Here is a 6,499-nt window from a genome sequence, read left to right on the forward strand (position 1 = left end):
TGACGGCATGAGTCTCTAAACTCCATTGTTGGGGGTGAGGAGCTCTGCAGCGTCTCGATGAATTAATACAATTACCTTTGTTTTTCATTTAAACACGCTTGTTCCTATCTAAGATGTTCATTCGCGCTTAATTGTGAAGGAGGTGATGATCCGTGACACTCATCACCTTCCTCAATCCATGAACGTGTGCCTGACAAACACCTCCGTTCTACATTAGATTGAATGAGCATCTCTTAGATTCTTTAATCAGAATCTTCGTGGTATAAGCTAGAACTGATGGCGGCCACTCTTGAGGATCCGGAAAGTCTAAACCTTGTCTGTGGTATTCCGAGTAGGATTCAAGGATTGAATGGCTGTGACGCGCTTCAAACTCGCGATTGCTGGGCGTGATGACAAACGCAAAAGGATCAATGGATCCTATTCCAACATGATCGAGAACCAACAGCTGATTAGCCGTGCTGTGACAGAGCATCTGGACCGTTTTCACTGAGAGGATGGAAAGTAGCCACTGACAATGGTGACACCCTACATACAGCTTGCCATGGATGGAACTTTACAAACAATTGAGTTGAATATTACATTGCAGAAATTCAGAGGACAAAGCATCTCCAAAACTCCAACAGATTTTTCATTAATAAAGTAACAATTCCTTATTCCAAATACTTTGACTTTTTACAATTAAATCCAAATAATCTTATTGGCATCCTGACTAAGATTAATAAAATAAACATAGCTTGCTTCAAACCAATAATCTCCGTGGGATCAACCCTTACTCACGTAAGGTATTACTTGGACGACCCAATGCACTTGCTGGTTAGTTGTACGGATTGCAAATTCGTGCACCAGGCGGATATAGTGACATGTAATCCTTCCAACACTTTGATTTGGAAATGCATGTGGTATAATCAGTGACCACACTTCATCTCTTCCCATGAGCAATTAAATCAAGGAAGGAATTGGGCAATTGTTCAAGCTTAGGGGGATTGGATTGCCAAGGAATTGGGATCTAATCACTTAAGATTGCCAAGGAGATTAATGAATGCATTGATTGAGGAAGAGATGAGAATGAACTTGATCCGGAGAATGCAACATCTCCTGAACCCAATGATTTTCCCATTTCTGATCTTACCCATTCTCTTTACTTTCTGCCATTTAATTTCATGCTCATTACCCCAAATCCCCATTTAAGATTCTGCACTTTAATTTCTGTTATTTACTTTCCAGTTATTTAAATTTCTGCATCTCAATCTAAATTCTGTTTAGCTCAACTAGCACATTCTTCTAACTAAAGTTGCTTGACCAATCAATCCTTGTGGGATTCGACCTCACTCTATTGTGAGTTTTACTTGACGACAATTCGGTATACTTGCCGAAGGGAAATTTGTTGAGAGACAAGTTTTCATGCATCAATTCTTATGTTGGTGTTGGAGCTTTATTTTGGTGCTTATTTTGCTATATTTTAGCTTGTGGATATTATGAGGAGTGCTTCAACAATTGACATATTGTTTTGGGTCCCATATACACTTGGATTATTCACCTCAATTCCTATTTTTAAATTGCACACCAAGTGTTTGTGAAAAAGCCCTTATGGCATTTTGATTTTTTATTTATCATATTCTCACACTTTAACGCTTCTTTTTCACAATCCTTGCAATCCATATGTATTGAGTATATTAGTCATTAATTGTCAACATACAAGTGCTCATTATTTTGTTGCATGTGACTATTCATGTTGCTCTTGATGCTTGAGCTATGTTTCTCATGCCTATCACTTGCATGCTTTAAACCCTCTTTCATCTAGTTGTTATGATATGCCTTCATGATCTTAATTGATGTCTTACTTACATGTTGTAGCTACCATGTATTTAAGCTATTATCTTTTTCTTTGGCATTTGTTATCACTTGGACTTTCTTCCTTCCAGTTTTTAGCTATCTATATTTAACATTCTTCCTCTCCCTTTCTTCTTTAGGATAGGCACCAAGAAAGGAAAAGAGAAGGCTACTGGCAAGACACCGGCAAGGAAAGGCACTAAAAGAGCCCCGGCTAAGGCACAACCGACTACAAGCGTCAAGCCACCTATGAAGCTGGTGAAGAGGACAAACAAAATTGATGAGGCAGAGAAGGCATTTCTTGCAAGGGACTCTGCACGGTTCACTAACCGTTACTATGAGCAGATGTTCCCCATCCTGGCTGAGAGAAACTACAATAATGAGCATCTACTTATTCTTCCAATGCATTTTGTTGATTTTGTGGAGCCTCGCATTGAAAGGAGACATTTGGGCTTCTTGAGGAGGCAGCCGTGGGAGGCCAATCTATCATGGGTAGTTGAATTTTACTCCAACTTTCACTTGCCGACCCTGCAGTCTGTCTATGTTCGTCAAAAGCAAGTTCCTATCTCCGAAGGTGCTATCCAGAGAGTATTGAATCTTCCACCTAGCCCAGAGGGGTTGGACGCCTATCAAGAGACCCAACTCAAGCGCCAAACATACCAGTTTGACTGGAATAGCGTCTTTGGAGTCATAGCACAACCTGGGAGCACCTGAATCTATGGACAACATCGAACTCAAACCAAGAGCATCTCAGCTTAGGCTCGCGTGTGGGCATAGATTATGTCCCACTATATCTTTTCGAGCACTGACGAATGGACTTCTGCTGGTAAAGAATTTTACAAAAATAATAGCGTTGTAAGTATAGTTTCTAAACCAACAAAAAACCTTTCGTACAAAAGTTTGGTTGTCACAAGTAACAAAACCCAATAAAATTTATAACTGAAGTATTGAAACCTCAGGTCGTCTTCTCAAGAAATTACAGGAAAGTATGATTTATTATTGGTTATGGAAAAAGGTATATTTTTGGGTTTTCGAAATAGGGAACAAGTAATTTAAATGGCAAGGAAGTAAATTAATTATCATGAACACCAGTGCAAGGTATAAGAACTGGAAATTCCATCCTAGTTATCCTTATCAGGTGAGATGAGAATTGGATTTTGCTCCCACTTAGTTAACCCTTACCAAATAAAGGAAAGTCAAGTGGACTAATCAACTTGATTCCTCAAGTCCTAGTCAACTCCTATGGAAAGACTAGCTTTAGAGGGATCCAAACCAATCAGCAAATTCTAATTATCAATCACAAAGGAGTTTGATAACTCAAGTGTCACCAATTACTCAACCAAAGCAAAGGGGGAAAATATAAATTAAATTAAAAGCATTAATAACATAAATTTGAAGAAAGCAATCTTTAGGTCTGAAATATCTCAAGATGTATTAAATAAGAAAATCAATTCTAACATGGAAAGTTCATAAGCCAAATTGGAAAGATAAATAACAATTAAAGTAATAGAATAAATAAAGTAGAAAATAAATTAAAGGAACATTGAACCTGGAATGAAGAAACAATCCTAAAACTAAGAGAAATCCTAATCCTAAAATCTAAGAGAGAGGAGAGAGCCTCTCTCTCTAAAAACTACATCTAAAACCTAAAATTCTTAATTTGAATGTTGTGTGAATGAATGGATGTATTCTCCCACTTTATAGCCTCTAATCTGTGTTTTCTGGGCCAAAAACTAGGTCAGAAACAGCCCAGAAATCGCTGGGGGCGAATTTTGCCACGTGCAGGTCGCTGATTTTTCTGCAAAACGACGTGTCCGCGTGATTCACATGTGCACGTCATTTTTCTGTACAGCCACTATAGCGAATTATATATCATTTCGAAGCCCCATATGTTAGATTTCCAACGCAACTAAAACTGCAACATTTGGATCTTTGTAGCTCAAGTTATGACCGTTTGAGTGTGAAGAGGTCAGGCTGGACAACTTAGCAATTTCTTTAACTTCTTGTATTCTTTCCACTTTTGCATGATTCCTTTCCATCCTCTAAGTCATTCCTGCGCTGTAATCCCTAAAATCACTTAACACACATATCAAGGCATCGAATGGTAATAAGAGAGGATTAAACATAGCAAATTTAAAGCCCAAAGGAACATATTTTCAATCATAGCACAAAATCCGGAAGGAAAAGTAAAACCATGCAAATAGTACGAATAAGTGGGTAAATAGTTGATAAAAACCTCTCAATTGAGCACAAGATAAACCATGAAATAGTGGTTTATCAAGCACTCATGAGTCCACCTTCACTGCGGACATGGCTATTCTCATCTGGTGCATTCTTATAGAACAACCTCTCAACCTACCCCGACTCATCCGGCAGGCTGTGGGACACGTGTAGATCGTGGGCAACCTGCCTTTCCTCACATTGGTTACATATTTGGTATCTGTAGCAGGTGTCTCCTATCGGGATGGAGATACGAAGGCCATGATCCCAAGGATGATCAGTATGTCCTGAATGGGAAGTATATCAGACCCTAGTACCTTCTGCGAGCCGGTATGCAGGCCCCTCTATAGACACTCCATCTTCTTCTGCTCCACCATCATCCACACCTCCTACACCATCCACCAATCAGATGTTCCTTCAGATCCTTCAGAGGTTAGACCGGCAAGACCGGTGGATGGAGTAAATAGAGCGCCGCAATAAACGCCAATACGCTTATCTAAAGGAGCTCATTGTTAGTACTCACCCACCTCCGGAAGAGAAAGATACCCCGAATTCCACAAAATAATTTTTTTGCTAGTATAGTTCCCAACTGGTGTGGAATTTATAACCACAAACTAACCGGCAAGTGCATCGGGTCATACCAAGTAGTACCTCAAGTGAATGAGGGTCGATCCCACGAGGATTGATGGACTAATCAACAATGATTAAGTGATTTACTTAGTTAGACAAATAGAAAATGATGTTCAGAGAGTTCAAAAGCATTAACAGTAAATTCAGAATATCAAAAGCAAGCAGCAAACAAGTTGTGACTAATATGTGGAGAAACAGTTAAGGCTTCAAAGTTATCTATTTTCCAGATTGACTTTTCTTACTAGCTATTTTAATCATGTAAGATTTAATTCATGGTAAACTATATGTGACTAAACCCTAATTCCTTAGACCTTTTTAATCTCCTCTAAAATTCATCAGCCGCTAATTCCTTGGTCACTTAATTCCAATTAAAGGGTGAAGTTCAATTCTAGTTTATATGCCATAGAAACCCTAATTACCCAAATATAAGAGGATTATATGTCACGTATCCCGTTAAGTCTAGATAATTAGAAATTTAGAATATGTTTTCAAGTTGATGTTCAAGTAAAGAGCTTTTCTAAGTTATACAAGAACTCAATTAGAACCAAGGTCATACTTCCGTTCCACCTAGATTCATAAAATAAAAATGAAAACAATTCTTGAATCATAAATCAGTACATTAATTAAAATAGAAAAGTAATAGTATCAATCCATACAATAGACAGAGCTCCTAACCTTAACAGTGGAGGTTTAGTTGCTCATGGTTCAGAGAGAAAACTAGGCTTCAGAAAAACTGTAAATTGCGGAATGAGGTAGAAGAGAAGAGAGGAGCCCGAAAGGCTGATTCTTTTCCCTTTTATATCCAATCCTAATTAATGTAAAATATATTTCTTAAAAACTAATAAATATCTTTTCCTAATTCTAAAACTAATAAAAGTTTAAATCAAAATTAATTTAATTGATCCGTGCAACCTTTGGAACAAATCGAGGACCACTTGGGTTAGAAGAGTTGACGCCGAACTTAAAGAACTTCAAGTTTGGCGTGAAGGGGGCAGCATGATTTCTCCTTGGGATTGTCATATTGGCGCCGAACTTGAGGTGCTTCAAGTTCGGCATGGAGGTTATGCGTGTATTCCTTTGGAGTGTTGAGCTGGCACCGAACTTGAGTTTACTCAAGTTCGGCGTGGAGAAGGCAGCACGATTCCTTTGGAAGACTTCATGCTGGCGCCGAACTTGAAGAACTTCAAGTTCGGCGTGGAGGAGGCAGCATACATTCCTTTGGCTTTCTTGTTGTGTGGTGCACGAAATTGCAATAACACTTTTGCAACTCCCCACAACTAACCAGCAAGTGTACTGGGTCGTCCAAGTAATACCTTGCGTGAGCAAGGGTCGATCCCACAGAGATTGTCGGCTTGAAGCAAGCTATGGTTATCTTGTAAATCTTAGTCAGGATATTAGAAATTATCAGGATTGATTGTGAAAAGCAAAAGAACATGAAATGGTTACTTGTTTTGCAGTAATGGAGAATAGGTTGAGGTTTGGAGATGCTCCATCTTCTGAATCTCTGCTTTCCTACTGTCTTCTTCTTCAGTCACGCAAGTCTCCTTCCATGGCAAGCTGTATGTAGGGTTTCACCGTTGTCAATGGCTACCTCCCATCCTCTCATTGGAACGATTCCTAATGCCCTGTCACGGCACGGCATTCCATCTGTCGGTTCTCAATCAGACCGGAGTAGAATCCAGTGATTCTTTTGGCGTCTGTCACTAACGCCCCGCCTTCAGGAGATTGAAGCACGTCACAGTCATTCAGTCATTGAATCCTACTCAGAATACCACAGACAAGGTTTAGACCTTCCGGATTCTCTTGAATGCCGCCATCA

The sequence above is a fragment of the Arachis duranensis genome, chromosome 3, assembly GCF_000817695.3.
Source record: "Arachis duranensis cultivar V14167 chromosome 3, aradu.V14167.gnm2.J7QH, whole genome shotgun sequence".
Classification (NCBI taxonomy): Eukaryota; Viridiplantae; Streptophyta; class Magnoliopsida; order Fabales; family Fabaceae; genus Arachis; species Arachis duranensis.